General features: G+C 40.0%; 1 long non-coding RNA gene across 1 annotated transcript; it reads right to left on the reverse strand.

Annotated features, from left to right (window-relative positions):
- Nucleotides 1-11,727: 11,727 nt before the first annotated feature.
- LOC143887610 (uncharacterized) lies at nucleotides 11,728-15,401 on the reverse strand. Its single transcript, XR_013254302.1, has 2 exons — nucleotides 15,294-15,401; nucleotides 11,728-12,125 (listed from the first exon to the last, which is right to left on the reverse strand). It is a non-coding gene; the product is annotated as an uncharacterized LOC143887610 (long non-coding RNA).
- Between the last annotated feature and the right edge of the window lie 744 nt (nucleotides 15,402-16,145).

Genomic DNA, 16,145 nt, shown 5'->3' on the forward strand with positions numbered 1-16,145 from the left:
CCTAGAAACTTTATTTGCTAGGTGTTTTTAATGGACACAACACCACACACCCAAACAGCCACAAGTGTTACCGAATATATGCAACTGCCAAAAATAGTTCGCCACTCATCTAAAAATTCCCAATGTATATTTCATTATTTTCAGCAACTATTTCATCTTGGAAATTATTTTAAATTAGCTGGATATCCTTTATTGCCAATTCGGCTGAATTGTCTCTGAAAGATACGTTGCCGAAAGAAACGTCTGGTTTTTTGCTTTCTTAAAACAGCCCCTCCACCGAATGAAATTGACTTGTCCCCACCGAAAAAAAAATCAATGCTTAAATCCCAAGTGGGTCCCACGGTATTAGCTCAAAATACATCCCTCCTTTTGGTAGCCCTATTTCCATGTTGACCTTCTCATCTTAATAACAGCACTCATTACCTTTTTCTATTAGATGGATGATGCAAAGCATCCCATGGTATTCTCAACGGTTCAGATCATGGTGGCTGGTTTTTTTTATTGCCACTTGTAGCATAGGCATATGCATGTCATCCAACCCATCCAAACATAGCAGGTCCTTTTTCTTGCTTTGTATGTTCGGTCATTGTCTTTTGCTACTATTTCCATGCATGTTGACGTCATCAAATCCATGCAGACCTTGTGATTTCTATGTTAGTGCATGGGTTTAGTGCTACACAATACACAGTTGCACATCAAGAGTTAATCCAAACCATCTCAAAGAAAGGGTGATCAAAATAAAGGGTGCAACCCATTCTTAGATTAGGAAATCAATTTTTTTAGAGGCAAGGGCGGGTCCCACTTGCACCTCAATAGGGAAATAATATATTCAGCCATTTTTCATTCCTACTTTGTATATTGCCCTCATCATGGCATGATCCAACTTGTTCAAATGATGGGCTGCAAAATGAGTAATTCGTGCTCCTCAAATCCTCTCTGTAGGGTGATCCAAACCACTCATTTGATGAGCTCCAAACGTAAATATGATGATCCAAACCATCCAATTAGTAAGCCATAATTTCCAACATTAGATGATCTAAACTGTCTGTTTGGCGAGCCGTCAAATGGATGATTCGAACCATTGGTCTTGTGGGCTGCAATCTAAATTAGTTGTGACCCCAATATTATTTCCAAAAGATAATCTGAACCGTCTACTTTATAACCCACCATTTAAATTAGTTGCACTCCTAAAATGACTTCCCAAGGCTATTTTGAACCAACCAATCGGTGGATCGTAAAATAATCCAAACCCTTCAAATGATGAGCCACAATGGTGTTGATCCAATAGTTGTTTCCGCTCTTGAATCTTTCTTTGGAATTTCATCGCTTTAGCTCCATTTTCTACGAAAATCTATAAATAACCCTGAAACACCAAAAATAAGAAAATACCTTAGTAGCAATGCTTTAAAGGACAAAATATGCGTGTTTCCTTTCACTACCATTCACACATAAATGTGTTCATCAATAGTGTACTTGATTTCATGCTCTAACATTTTCTTGCTGATATAGTAGATAGGCTTTTCTTTCTTAGACCCTGCATCCTGCTAAGTAAGCATACAACCCATTGTTGTATCTGTGATAGATAAGTACAACAGCAGCGGTTGAGCAGGAATGACTGGTGATAAGACAGGAGGCAAAGACAAGCACTGCTTGACTTTTTCAAATGCTTCTTGACATTCATCATTCCATTTCTTGGAAGAATTCTTCTTCAATAACTTGAAGATGGTTTCACATGTCATGGTTAGATGAGATATGAATCTTCTCAAGTATTGAAGTTTGCCAAGGAATCCATGAATCTGCTTTTCCGTCTTTGGTGGTTGCATTTCTTAGATAGCCTTGATCTTTTGAGGGTCCACTTCGATTCCTCTCTCGCTGACCATGAATCCAAGCAACTTCCCTGATGTGACCCCAAATACACATATACTGGTGTTCAAGCGAAGTTGATACTTTCGGATTCGCTCGAAGAACTTTCTTAAGGCAATTGTGTGCCTTGATCGAGTCTTTCCCTTGACAATCATGTCATCTACATAAACCTCGACCTCCATATGAATCATGTCGTGAAGAAGAGTAGTCGCAGCCCTCTGGTAGGTAGCACCAGCATTCTTAAGACCAAACGGAATCACTCTGTAACAATATGTACCCCACTGAGTAATAAATGCCGTCTTCATGAAAGATAAGAGTGCATGTCCAGCTGTATTGTCAACCAGGAGATCAATGTTCGAAAGCGAAAAGTCATCTTTTGGACTTGCCTTGTTCAAGTCTCTGAAATCGACACACATCCTGACTTTCCCGTCCTTCTTGGGCACCAGTACGATATTTGCAAGCCATTCGGGGTATTTAACTACTTCAATGAATTTCACTTCCAGTAGTTTCTTAACGTCATCATGAACTTTTAATTCCCATTCCGTTTTTAATTTCTGGAGCTTTTGCTTCTTCGGCTTGATGCCAGGGATTAGAGGTAATCGATGTCGGACTATGTCCTCGCTCAATCTTGGCATGTCATCGTAAGACCAAGCGAAAACCTCCTTAAATTCTTTAAGTAAGGTGATTAATTCTTTGCGTTCCTCAGCAGATAAAATTTTGCCAATCTGTATCTCTCGAATTAAGGATTCATCACCTATATTTACTGTTTCAATTTTCTCTTCAAGTGGTTTTGCTCGGCGACTCTCCTCTTGTTGAATCATATGTTTGATTTCAAGGGGAGTTTCGTTTGCTTCCTCATTAGAGGGGGAGTCTTGATTATCATTGTTAGTTACTTGATCAGTTTTAGAACCAGAATCAGTAGAAGAGACAAGTACAGGAATGTACACAAAAGAGTCTTTTATTTCATCGAAATCAATGGTTACATCAGTAAGATAGCCCACAACAGGCTTTACATACTCTGAAACAGAATGGAAAGACAAATTGACATCAGTGTCAATACAATCAGAAATATGTACAGATGAAACATCAATGAAGACTTCTTCAGACTTGGACTTGACACCACCAGAGATAGACTCGTCACCAACTTCCGAAGTAGACCTGACCTTTACAGTACCTGCATCAAAAGAAAAGTTAGAAATGACAGACTTTGGGTCGGACTCATAAACTGACACAAATATTAAAATGACTGACTCTTTTGAAGAGACTGGAGTACGCTGAAGAACTACTTGGGGTATAACCTGTGAGGCCTAGTTATCCAAAGGTCCCTCAACTGGGGTGATGCAGTTCTTTGGGTTCACGAAAGGTGTGTCTCCTCCAATCATTGCAATGACTGGTGCCTCAACCTGGAATAAGGAGTCTAGGAGTTCTTATTCAAGGTTCTCAACCCAATCTGTGTCTTGCTTCTCTGTCACTGAAATCTGATCAAGAAAGAAGTGCTCTGGCAGGTCATCTGTGAAGGAAATCTCTAAACCCGGCATTTTCTTTCCAGTTTCATCATACCAAGGCTCAGAAAAATCGTAGTACGAACAATCGGCTCCTTCTTTTCTGAATAAACCATTCATAACCATGTTGAACGGACCCATAGGAAACTTTAATCCCCGACGATGACACTCGGCCCATTTCAGCTTGTAAGCTTTCATTTCTCGGATTTCTTTCGGATTCGGCTCATACCCCAAACCAAAGAGTCCACCAACTACTTTCATCTTCGGCCACTCAATTGGGCCTGCAGATTCTTTCCCAGACTAGCTCACGGGATATATCCATATCGGCGCATCATCTTAACAACCTGATGTTGGTGCTAGAGAGAAACATAATTTCTTCACTCATAGCTTCTTTCATGGTGATAGCTGAAACCTCCACTGAAAACCCTGTCAGACTAACATCTCTTGTGTTTTCAGTAACTTGCTCCCGAGATATCTGTCCGATTTCCGGTTCGGGATCTCTCTCGACTGTGATCACCTGGTTGTTTCGAATGAATTTCAGTTTTTGGTGAAGTATGGAAGGAATAACTCCGACCTTATGCAGCCAAGGTCGGCCAAGCAAGAGACAGAAGGAAGTTTTGATATCCAACACTTGGAATTCGATGTCAAAGGTTTCTCTCCAATCTCAATCTTAGTAGCCAATTGTGGTACCCGATCCCGCGAGAGGGGTGTGGGCGCGAGCCGCCGCGCGCTCTCTCTTGGTCTCTCGTAACCACGCGATTGGCGTGTGCATTTTATGATTGATTTGAATTCATCTTTCATGTGAACTTGGGATCACTAAGGCAACCCGAATTCCACACGAAAGAAAATGACAGAGTCGCCACCTAGATGTGGGATCTAGGACCCATAATTGACCAGAAATCTAGACTCGCTACCTGGTTACGAGAATGGAAGGTATGGGGATTTATCCACCACATGCACCATTCCTGCCCGATAATCGGTCTTCGATTCCAAAAGCTAACTCTTTTGAATTTATTTTAAATGGCTCATTCAACTCTATGTTTATGTGCGAACTAAGTGACATGCATCCTAGAATTCTAATTTCAATGGAAAGTCCTAAGTGATTTGATTAAGCATTTACAAGAATATTAATATACAAAACACCACAATTTGTTTGTGGTGCCGACTCGCGGGTGGTATGCCATCAGACATCCAAGCTGCCTACGTACCCAAGCCTCACTGGGATCAGAGTCGACGTAGTTCGGTGCACCTAAGCTAAGTTACATATGCCTAACTCAACTAAGACACCGACCTAGACGGGATTGACTGTTTCAACAGTTTTAAGAGAAGTTATTTAATTCAAGTTGAGGATTTTATTATCTTAGGATTTCATCGAAGATGCTATATGATTCTTATCTAAATGCAAGTTGTCCCTTAGACTAATGCAGGTTAGCCTACATCCTAGTTTACTAGGCTTGTCCTATGGAAAAGATCGGGTGACTAGTGTAACTAAACCTATGGCACGGTTGCTATACATAGCAAACGTCCGTGATGAGGCTGGACTCCTGACTCTAGGACTCCCTAAAACCTAGGACTCCCTAAAACTTAGGACACGACACGACACGACACCAGTGTTCCTAAATTGGGCTCTAAGGGTTCCTAAAGGAATTTTGAATCCACCGGCTCTTGGGAATCTCGAATTCTTTTGGGTTTGTGGAAACTTTTAGAGTTTTCTTGAAGCTTTTATTATCTGAAGGTATTTAGTGTGTTTGGTAGCTTTTAAAGTTGTTTATTTAGAAGGTTTTAGTTTCATTTGAAATTTTTAGTGGTCTTTTGGTTAATGGCTTTTAACGGATTTTTATCAGTGGATTTTAAATGGGTGAATTTTAGTTTTGTTAATTTTAGGTTGGATGTACTTTAGATTAATGTCTTTCGATTTTGGTTTGGAAAATGACGTTAACACAACCAAGTTTTGACAATTGCACAAATTCGACAAACCATTGACCATTAAAAGATCTGACAAATGCAGCCCACTAAAACTGTCGTAACTCTTTAACCGCTTGGCCAAATTCAACGTACAAACATGCGTTGGAAAGATCTTTTATAGGGCTACAACTTTGTAGTTCTCCATTGTTTGTAAATCTGTGATTTAGAGGTTCGAATTTGTGTTGCAAACAAAAGGACAGCAACATTAAACTGGAAATGCCTAAAGGTGTGCCGCAACCATTTTGGACTTAACTTTTTAACCGCTCGCTGTCTGATCTAGCACGAATACTCGTTGGAAACGGCACGAAAATATCTACTACTTTGTAGTTAACCATTTCCCACGATTCTGTTGTTTAGAGGTCGAAAAATCTGTTTAAAGTCTAACAGCTAGCACTATGACGGGAATGATATTGGCACCCCCATGTTTTCTTTTGATAGTTCTTATTTTTTTAGTGATTAAAAGACGGTGAATATGAAAAATGGCTTGAATGGGCCTGAGATTAGATTCAAATGGGATGTTTGAAAAAGGGGTTGTTTTTATCTACTTGGCAAGGTGGGGTATGGATATTGGGTTCTTGAGATTGAGTGGGGGCTGTTGTTATCAAATTGGAGTGGGGGCTGTTGTTATCAATTGAAAGATGGAGGTTTTGTAAGCCAAATTAAATGGGTTTTGATAATTCATGTAAAATTCAAGTTTTCTTTCTTGTAAATGTTCAAAATTTTTAATGAATTGTTTTCCCAAAAGAAATCTAAATTCCCTAACAAGCCAATGATTTCAACATCCCATCGCAAATAGGTTCTAATGACCCTAACACATTAATTATATTTAGCATAAGTGAGAACATGACCAAGGCCAAACTAGTACAAAATTAAACATGACATCAACCAAAATATACGCAAAACAACACTCAATCCTACAAATATAGAAAAGAAAATAAAATTCCAAAAGACATACCTTTTTGTAGACGATATTCCATGCAAACTTATGGAGAAGAGGGATTTGGTCTAGAGAGAGGGCTTGAATTTTCTAAGAGAGGGGTTCTCTCCTCTTTTCTTTTTTTTCCTTCTTTTCTTTGGTGAGATGAGAGGGTATTTATAGGAGAATGGGATAGGAGGTTAGGTGAGGTTAGGTGAGGTTAGGTAAGGTTAGGTGAGGTTAGGTGATGTTAGGTGAGGTTAGGTGAGGTTAGGTGAGGTTTGGATGGTTATGATGGGAGGAGAGGTTAGGTGAGGTTAGGTGAGGTTTGAATGGTTAGGATGAGAGGAGAGGTTAGGTGGTTTTGGATGGTTAGACCCAGGTCATGATCTGCCATTGATCTAACGATTTACGGAAATCGGGTCTCGGAATGGAATCAGGGTCCGGGCTATGAAGTGACCCTAGCTTATTTTGTCCCGATTGATGATCCGTAAAGTCAGATCAAGATATTAATGACCTAAAACATATAAATCAATGATAGAGGGGGTTCTCACATGGATTTAACACACTAATTTATTTGTTGATTAAAACAAAACAAAATGGGGTGTCTACAGATGCCCCTCTTTGGTAGAGATGACGTAGTCATTGAATACCAAAGTTAAAAATGACAGAACCATTTTGCGTAGTTTTAATCGACAAAGGACTCTCTAGATACAACGCACCTTAACATAATGCAAAACCTTAGATGAAACCCTAGAACTTGAATAATAATAAAAACTCGATGCGGCGCCGTTCACAAACGGGCAATTAGAGAATGAGATATCATTTTCGAATGGATTCTGAAGGGAAAGGACAAAGATCGCTCTCAAACAGTTTTTAGAAGGAGATGAGACGCCGCTCACAAGCGGGTTCAACGAGGATAAGAAGCATTCCCAAATGGACTTGGATAATGAGGCACCATTCACAAACAGGCTCAAGGAGAAGACGAGACCATTCACAAATGGACTCGAGAAATGAGGCACCGTTCACAAACGGGCTCAAGGAGAAGACGAGACCATTCACAAATGAACTCGAGAAATGAGGCGCCGTTCACAAACGGGCTCAAGGAGAACACGAGACCATTCACAAATGAACTCGAGAAATGAGGCGCCGTTCACAAACGGGCTCAAGGAGAACACGAGACCATTCACAAATGAACTCGAGAAATGAGGCGCCGTTCACAAACGGGCTCAAGGAGAACACGAGACCATTCACAAATGGACTCAGAAAATGGGACACCGTTTACAAACGGGTTCAAGGAGAAGACGAGACCATTCACAAATGAACTCGAGAAATGAGGCGCCGTTCACAAACGGGCTCAAGGAGAACACGAGACCATTCACAAATGGACTCGAGAAATGAGGCACCGTTCACAAACGGGCTCAAGGAGAACACGAGACCATTCACAAATGGACTCAGAAAATGGGACACCGTTTACAAACGGGTTCAAGGAGAAGACGAGACCATTCACAAATGAACTCGAGAAATGAGGCGCCGTTCACAAACGGGCTCAAGGAGAACATGAGACCATTCACAAATGGACTCGGAAAAAGGAGACACCGTTCACAAACGGGTTCAAGGAGAAGACGAGACCATTTACAAATGGACTCGAGAAAAGAGGCACCGTTCACAAATGGGCTCAAAGAAACAAGAGAATTTTTATGAACTTGAATTTGTCGTAGGATTGGATTTTTTTGAATTAAGGATTTGGATTTGATAAATTTTTTATTTTTGGGAAAGGAGGTACCGTCCGTAAACGGGCTCAAGGAGAAGACGAGACCATTCACAAATGGCCTCGAGAAAAGAGGCACCGTTCACAAACAGGCTCAAAGAGGACATGAGATTTTTCGTAGGATTGGATTTTTTTTTTTGAATTAAGGATTTGGATTTGATAAATTTTTTATTTTTGGGAAATGAGGTACCGTCCGCAAACGGGCTCAAGGAGAAGACGAGACCATTCACAAATGGCCTCGAGAAAAGAGGCACCGTTCACAAACGGACTCAAAGAGGACATGAGATTTTTCGTAGAATTGGATTTTTTTTTTAAGTAAGGATTTGGATTTGCTAAATTTTTTATTTTTGGGAAATGAGGTACCGTCCATAAACAGGCTCAATGAGAAGACGAGACCATTCACAAATGGCCTCGAGAAAAGAGGCACCGTTCACAAACAGGCTCAAAGAGGACATGAGATTTTTCGTAGGATTGGATTTTTTTTTTTGAATTAAGGATTTGGATTTGATAAATTTTTTATTTTTGGGAAATGAGGTACCGTCCGCAAACGGGCTCAAGGAGAAGACGAGACCATTCACAAATGGCCTCGAGAAAAGAGGCACCTTTCACAGAAGGGCTCAAAGAGGACATGAGATTTTTCATGAACTTGAATTTGACGTAAGATTGGATTTGTTTGAATCGGGGATTGGATTTGATGAATTTTTATTTTTGGGAAATGAGGTACCGTCCGCAAACGGGCTCAAGGAGAAGACGAGACCATTCACAAATGGGCTCGAGAAATGAGGCACCGTTCACAAACGGGCTCGACGACACAAGATAGCTTTGATTGATGAATTCAACAATGAAAAATTTAGAGATTTTTATGAATTTGAATTTGACGTAGGATTGGATTTTTTGAATTGGGGATTGGATTTGATGAATTTTTGATTTTTTGAGAAATGAGGCACCGTCCACAAACGGGCTCAAGGAGGACATGAGACCATTCATAAATGAACTCAGAAAATGAGGCACCGTTCACAAATGGGCTCAAGGAGAAGACGAAACCATTCACAAATGGACTCGAGAGATGAGGCACCGTTCACAAACGGGCTCAAGGAGAAGACGAGGCCATTTGCAAATGGGCTCGAGAAAAGAGGTACCGTTCACAAACGGGCTCGAAGAATTTAGAGATTTTCCATGAACTTGAATTTGACGTAAGATTGGATTTGATGAATTTTTTATTTTTTTGAACTCAATGAAATCGGGGATATTATGGATCGTGCCCGACAAAGATGTTGGAAACTAGGACTTTGACGAATGATGAAACGGCAAACCTTTGGAACGAAGAACCATTACTAGCAAGAATGGATTAGGAACATTTTTATGAAACTTCAACAAGATTTTTCTCAAAGAGACTGCTGGTCTTGTCTTCTGGGGATTTTGATAACTGAAACCTTGAACAAGACATTTGAGATTGGTAATTTAGAACAATGGCTCTCTTGGATATAATCATGAAAAAGTGGGATTTGCCTCTTGACAGGTGTTTAGATAAACATTTCTTGACCAGGATAGTATTTAACTAACTGGAAGGAGATTCCGAATTTTAATGGTTCATCTTTCTGAGAAATTGGCTCAACCACCATTGCATCTGGGGCTCTTCCAAGCTTAAGGTGCCTTCCTGGGGTATGATCTTTTTACGGAAGCTGGGCTTTTTGATGTTTCTACTTCTGAACTCTTCTGAGTTGATCTTCTTTGAAATGTAGCTGTTTGACTAGATTCTCGAACCCTTTCAGGTATAATTGCAGGGAGCTGCCTAGGCCGGGCCTCCTTCACCAAGACAGTTACATCATTTGGACATAGGAACGACGATTGACTCTTTCTAAAGAGAAAACTTAGATGAAAGGCACTACTCAAAGGATTGAGCAGCCCTGAAGGAGTGAACTTAGAATGACAAAGATTGACTAACTACACTGACAGACACAGTAATGCTTCTGACTTAGTTAACGTTTTATTTGGTAAGTCTATCCTTTCGAGGAATGCTTTTTTTTTAAATCGTAAACACTGGACTTCTTCCTTGAAACAGTAATGCCTCAAGAATTTAATTACGACCCCTAAGATTGCTTAGCTCCAATGCCCCCAGTTTTGAGGATGTCACTTGAATTTGTTTGAACTTCAATTGATCTTCAGTCCTGATACCGGCTGTAACCTTCTTATAAATTTGCTTGAACTTCAGTTGATCTTCAGTCTTGATACTGGCTGTAGCCTTCTTATAATGATTCTCTTACCGTGACCAAGTCACCTCTTCAGGGTTTTTAACTTGGCGGACCGTGGTAGCCTTAACTTTTGCCTGAACCGTCTTTCTAGGTTTTCGATTCAGCAGGCTATCCCCTTAGCTTTTGCCTAAGCCGCCCTTTCGGGTTTTCAACTTAACAGGGGAATGATCTTAAATTTTGCCTAAACCGCCCTTTCAGGTTTTCAGTCTAGCAGATCTTCAAACTCCATTTTTTTTTATTCATCATCATTTTTTTTTTTGTTTCGGGACCTAGATCATTAGTTCTGAACACCGGAAGGACTTTATAGGTAGGATAGGGCTTTTCAAAGAATGGCTTAAGGTTCAACAAAGATTTCGACCGAACCTGTGAATATGTCGCCTACATATCCCAAGGTAGGAATCAGGTCGTGTGTAGTTCAGGGCGAATGCCCCTAGTTTGAAGATAAATTGTTTGATTTTTTTTTTCCTTTTTTCTTTTCTTTCTGGAACAATTATCTTCTCTTCTTTTGGAACTTGTCCCTCTTTTTTTTTTTGGAACGATTGATTTTTCTTTTTCTTTTTCTTTTGAATCGACCGAACTCGGTTTAACCGAGCTGCCTACGTACCCCAGTGTAGGGATCAGGTCTCGCGTAGTTCGGGGCGAATGCCCCGAGTTTGATGGGTTTTCAAGAAAATTTGATTTAGGCTCGAAGGGTTTGCAAATCGGTATTCTTTTGACATTGGGTTTTGATTTTGGGATTTAATCGGCCAAAGGAGGCCTTTCGATGTTCAGATTGGGAATCGATCTAGGTTACTAGAGTCTGTCTGGTACTGATTATTTATTTCTTTTTTTTTCTCTTTTTTTTTTTTCACGGAGTTTGACGGCATTTCCAGGTAAGATAATGGATTTTCTTCTTTCAAGATTCTAATGCGTGCTTTCGGCTTTCATTGAGCGAAACTTGTTCTTCGACATCCTCCATCTATGGATTTGTAACTCTTGATATCTGATGATCACTTTTCAATGCTTGCTCTTGAACTTCTTATCTCGAATTTGATGGCTTCATGTTATGAATTTGAGAACCAAGGTCATCGATTGGAAATATGAAAGTTGTTTCTACTCCATGCCCCTTGCATAGCATATGATATTCACTTCATTCATTTTCTTTGAGCTTTCCATCTATGTCTTGCCCCTGGTATCGGTTGTAGCTTTTCTAGACAATCTTCTTATTCTTGAAATAATTTTATCAATTCTTCACACTCTTTAGAGGGTAATGTATTTTCAATCGGCATTCACTGAATCAAAGTTTCAGTGCCAGTGTTTATCATTTCAATTTCATCTTTGAAAGGTTGGGATTGGCGCTCCTCCTCTCGTTCAAGTAATTGTTGTGACTCAAGTGGAGTTTCGTCAATTTTGTCCTCATTTGAAGAGGGAGTCTTATTTTAAGATCAGAAGCACACTTAAGAACAGACACAAGTGAACTTTTTGGAACTGACCGAAATTTTATTTAAAGAAAAGCTATTACATCAGACGACCTATCCTGAACATGCTCAGGATTCACAACTCTAAATAAGAAAGGGAAACAGAAGATAACTTGCCTGGACTAGGCATTGACCTTTAACTGTAAGACCGGACTCAACAATTATACTGACCATGATGACTGACTCAACATAAAATAGTAAGTGACTAAAACTTTAACTGCTGCAACTGTTTGGCGTTGAAGGCTCGGCGAAGGCTTGTTCGTTCTGAACATCATCATGGCTGATACTTTCAATTTTGGACAATGATGACTGATTCGCATAGGGAAATGCCCCTAGCTCAAGGATTCTGAGAGTAAACTCTGAAGGATTTAGCAGAAATATTCTTGAAAAAGGTAGCCCCTAGAGGAGGAAGAGATCAAGGGTACAGGCAAGATTGGATCATCAAGATTGCACGATCAAATGATTGAGACACAATTTCCGCCAATGAAGACACAATCGAATCCCACAAAAGACGAATGATAGACACATGATCAAAAGATGAGATTGCATAGGATTACTTTCAACGGATAGATCATGAATGACTAATCCTATGAGATCTTTGGAAATGATGGGATTTATATCCTAACCCCAAAGGGAAAGTTTTTATTCTTCACACATTTTATCAGTGTTACCTGAAGGCATCAACCCTAATCCTAATCTAGCGGAGTGGAGATAGGATCTCAACTCATGACTTTGTTTGTGTACCTAGGACCGATCGTAGCCATTGGAAGATGGACTACGGTCTAATCTAGACACAAATGGGTAGGATATCCTAAACTAGGCTCACACATGTGATCCACATGTGTTCGTATACTACATGCATGTGTGGGTTAATCTAGGGGTAAGGCCAAGAGTTCCCTTAGCGCGAATCCATGTTCGATATACTGTACCAGTGTCCGGCGTATCAGTACGTGAACAATAGATCCGTTTACGCACCATAAAGGTACTAGGCTAAGGGTGGAATGCTTCTCTAGCACAGAGGCACCAGGTGATGAAATCCCAGTCAACCATGCTAGATAACACTCCGGGTTCCTAAAATAGGACGTGTGTGAATGTGAGATGCAAGGGTTTAGATGCAAGTGATGTAAGTGTGTGCAATAAGTTCGCGCAATCTATGATGCCTTCAGGTTTTGTTAAATTAAGTTCGAGTAAAATGTGATGAGAGAAAATAAAACAAGACAAACTAATCTAACAAGTATAGAGTTTTTATGAGCCAGTTAAATTAAATTCAAATGAATTATCTTTTGAAATTTTAATGAAGTTAGGTGGTCCCCAGCAGAGTCGCCAGACTGTGGTACCCGATCCCGCGAGAGGGGTGTGGGCGCGAGCCGCCGCGCGCTCTCTCTTGGTCTCTCGTAACCACGCGATTGGCGTGTGCATTTTATGATTGATTTGAATTCATCTTTCATGTGAACTTGGGATCACTAAGGCAACCCGAATTCCACACGAAAGAAAATGACAGAGTCGCCACCTAGATGTGGGATCTAGGACCCATAATTGACCAGAAATCTAGACTCGCTACCTGGTTACGAGAATGGAAGGTATGGGGATTTATCCACCACATGCACCATTCCTGCCCGATAATCGGTCTTCGATTCCAAAAGCTAACTCTTTTGAATTTATTTTAAATGGCTCATTCAACTCTATGTTTATGTGCGAACTAAGTGACATGCATCCTAGAATTCTAATTTCAATGGAAAGTCCTAAGTGATTTGATTAAGCATTTACAAGAATATTAATATACAAAACACCACAATTTGTTTGTGGTGCCGACTCGCGGGTGGTATGCCATCAGACATCCAAGCTGCCTACGTACCCAAGCCTCACTGGGATCAGAGTCGACGTAGTTCGGTGCACCTAAGCTAAGTTACATATGCCTAACTCAACTAAGACACCGACCTAGACGGGATTGACTGTTTCAACAGTTTTAAGAGAAGTTATTTAATTCAAGTTGAGGATTTTATTATCTTAGGATTTCATCGAAGATGCTATATGATTCTTATCTAAATGCAAGTTGTCCCTTAGACTAATGCAGGTTAGCCTACATCCTAGTTTACTAGGCTTGTCCTATGGAAAAGATCGGGTGACTAGTGTAACTAAACCTATGGCACGGTTGCTATACATAGCAAACGTCCGTGATGAGGCTGGACTCCTGACTCTAGGACTCCCTAAAACCTAGGACTCCCTAAAACTTAGGACACGACACGACACGACACCAGTGTTCCTAAATTGGGCTCTAAGGGTTCCTAAAGGAATTTTGAATCCACCGGCTCTTGGGAATCTCGAATTCTTTTGGGTTTGTGGAAACTTTTAGAGTTTTCTTGAAGCTTTTATTATCTGAAGGTATTTAGTGTGTTTGGTAGCTTTTAAAGTTGTTTATTTAGAAGGTTTTAGTTTCATTTGAAATTTTTAGTGGTCTTTTGGTTAATGGCTTTTAACGGATTTTTATCAGTGGATTTTAAATGGGTGAATTTTAGTTTTGTTAATTTTAGGTTGGATGTACTTTAGATTAATGTCTTTCGATTTTGGTTTGGAAAATGACGTTAACACAACCAAGTTTTGACAATTGCACAAATTCGACAAACCATTGACCATTAAAAGATCTGACAAATGCAGCCCACTAAAACTGTCGTAACTCTTTAACCGCTTGGCCAAATTCAACGTACAAACATGCGTTGGAAAGATCTTTTATAGGGCTACAACTTTGTAGTTCTCCATTGTTTGTAAATCTGTGATTTAGAGGTTCGAATTTGTGTTGCAAACAAAAGGACAGCAACATTAAACTGGAAATGCCTAAAGGTGTGCCGCAACCATTTTGGACTTAACTTTTTAACCGCTCGCTGTCTGATCTAGCACGAATACTCGTTGGAAACGGCACGAAAATATCTACTACTTTGTAGTTAACCATTTCCCACGATTCTGTTGTTTAGAGGTCGAAAAATCTGTTTAAAGTCTAACAGCTAGCACTATGACGGGAATGATATTGGCACCCCCATGTTTTCTTTTGATAGTTCTTATTTTTTTAGTGATTAAAAGACGGTGAATATGAAAAATGGCTTGAATGGGCCTGAGATTAGATTCAAATGGGATGTTTGAAAAAGGGGTTGTTTTTATCTACTTGGCAAGGTGGGGTATGGATATTGGGTTCTTGAGATTGAGTGGGGGCTGTTGTTATCAAATTGGAGTGGGGGCTGTTGTTATCAATTGAAAGATGGAGGTTTTGTAAGCCAAATTAAATGGGTTTTGATAATTCATGTAAAATTCAAGTTTTCTTTCTTGTAAATGTTCAAAATTTTTAATGAATTGTTTTCCCAAAAGAAATCTAAATTCCCTAACAAGCCAATGATTTCAACATCCCATCGCAAATAGGTTCTAATGACCCTAACACATTAATTATATTTAGCATAAGTGAGAACATGACCAAGGCCAAACTAGTACAAAATTAAACATGACATCAACCAAAATATACGCAAAACAACACTCAATCCTACAAATATAGAAAAGAAAATAAAATTCCAAAAGACATACCTTTTTGTAGACGATATTCCATGCAAACTTATGGAGAAGAGGGATTTGGTCTAGAGAGAGGGCTTGAATTTTCTAAGAGAGGGGTTCTCTCCTCTTTTCTTTTTTTTCCTTCTTTTCTTTGGTGAGATGAGAGGGTATTTATAGGAGAATGGGATAGGAGGTTAGGTGAGGTTAGGTGAGGTTAGGTAAGGTTAGGTGAGGTTAGGTGATGTTAGGTGAGGTTAGGTGAGGTTAGGTGAGGTTTGGATGGTTATGATGGGAGGAGAGGTTAGGTGAGGTTAGGTGAGGTTTGAATGGTTAGGATGAGAGGAGAGGTTAGGTGGTTTTGGATGGTTAGACCCAGGTCATGATCTGCCATTGATCTAACGATTTACGGAAATCGGGTCTCGGAATGGAATCAGGGTCCGGGCTATGAAGTGACCCTAGCTTATTTTGTCCCGATTGATGATCCGTAAAGTCAGATCAAGATATTAATGACCTAAAACATATAAATCAATGATAGAGGGGGTTCTCACATGGATTTAACACACTAATTTATTTGTTGATTAAAACAAAACAAAATGGGGTGTCTACACCAATGTTCCTATAACATCCCTTCGGGTGCCATCATATGCCAATATACCTTGTTTAGACGGTATGAAGTCTTCAGGTCCAAACCCTAGAGTAGTGGCAGTGTTCAAAGGATATACGTTCAGAGCTTACCCATTGTCTACTAGCACTTCTGATACTTTCTTCTTGTTGCAAAGTAGGGTAATTTTGAAAGGACGAGTATGGTCTTTTCCTTCTAGAGGCAAATCCTCGTCTGAGAAAGATAATGCTTTAGAAGCTCTCGTCATGGCCACCAAGCTGACC

Source organism: Tasmannia lanceolata, unplaced genomic scaffold (assembly GCF_043159265.1).
Source record: "Tasmannia lanceolata isolate RefF3 unplaced genomic scaffold, GAP_Taslan_0.1 ptg000012l, whole genome shotgun sequence".
Classification (NCBI taxonomy): domain Eukaryota; kingdom Viridiplantae; phylum Streptophyta; class Magnoliopsida; order Canellales; family Winteraceae; genus Tasmannia; species Tasmannia lanceolata.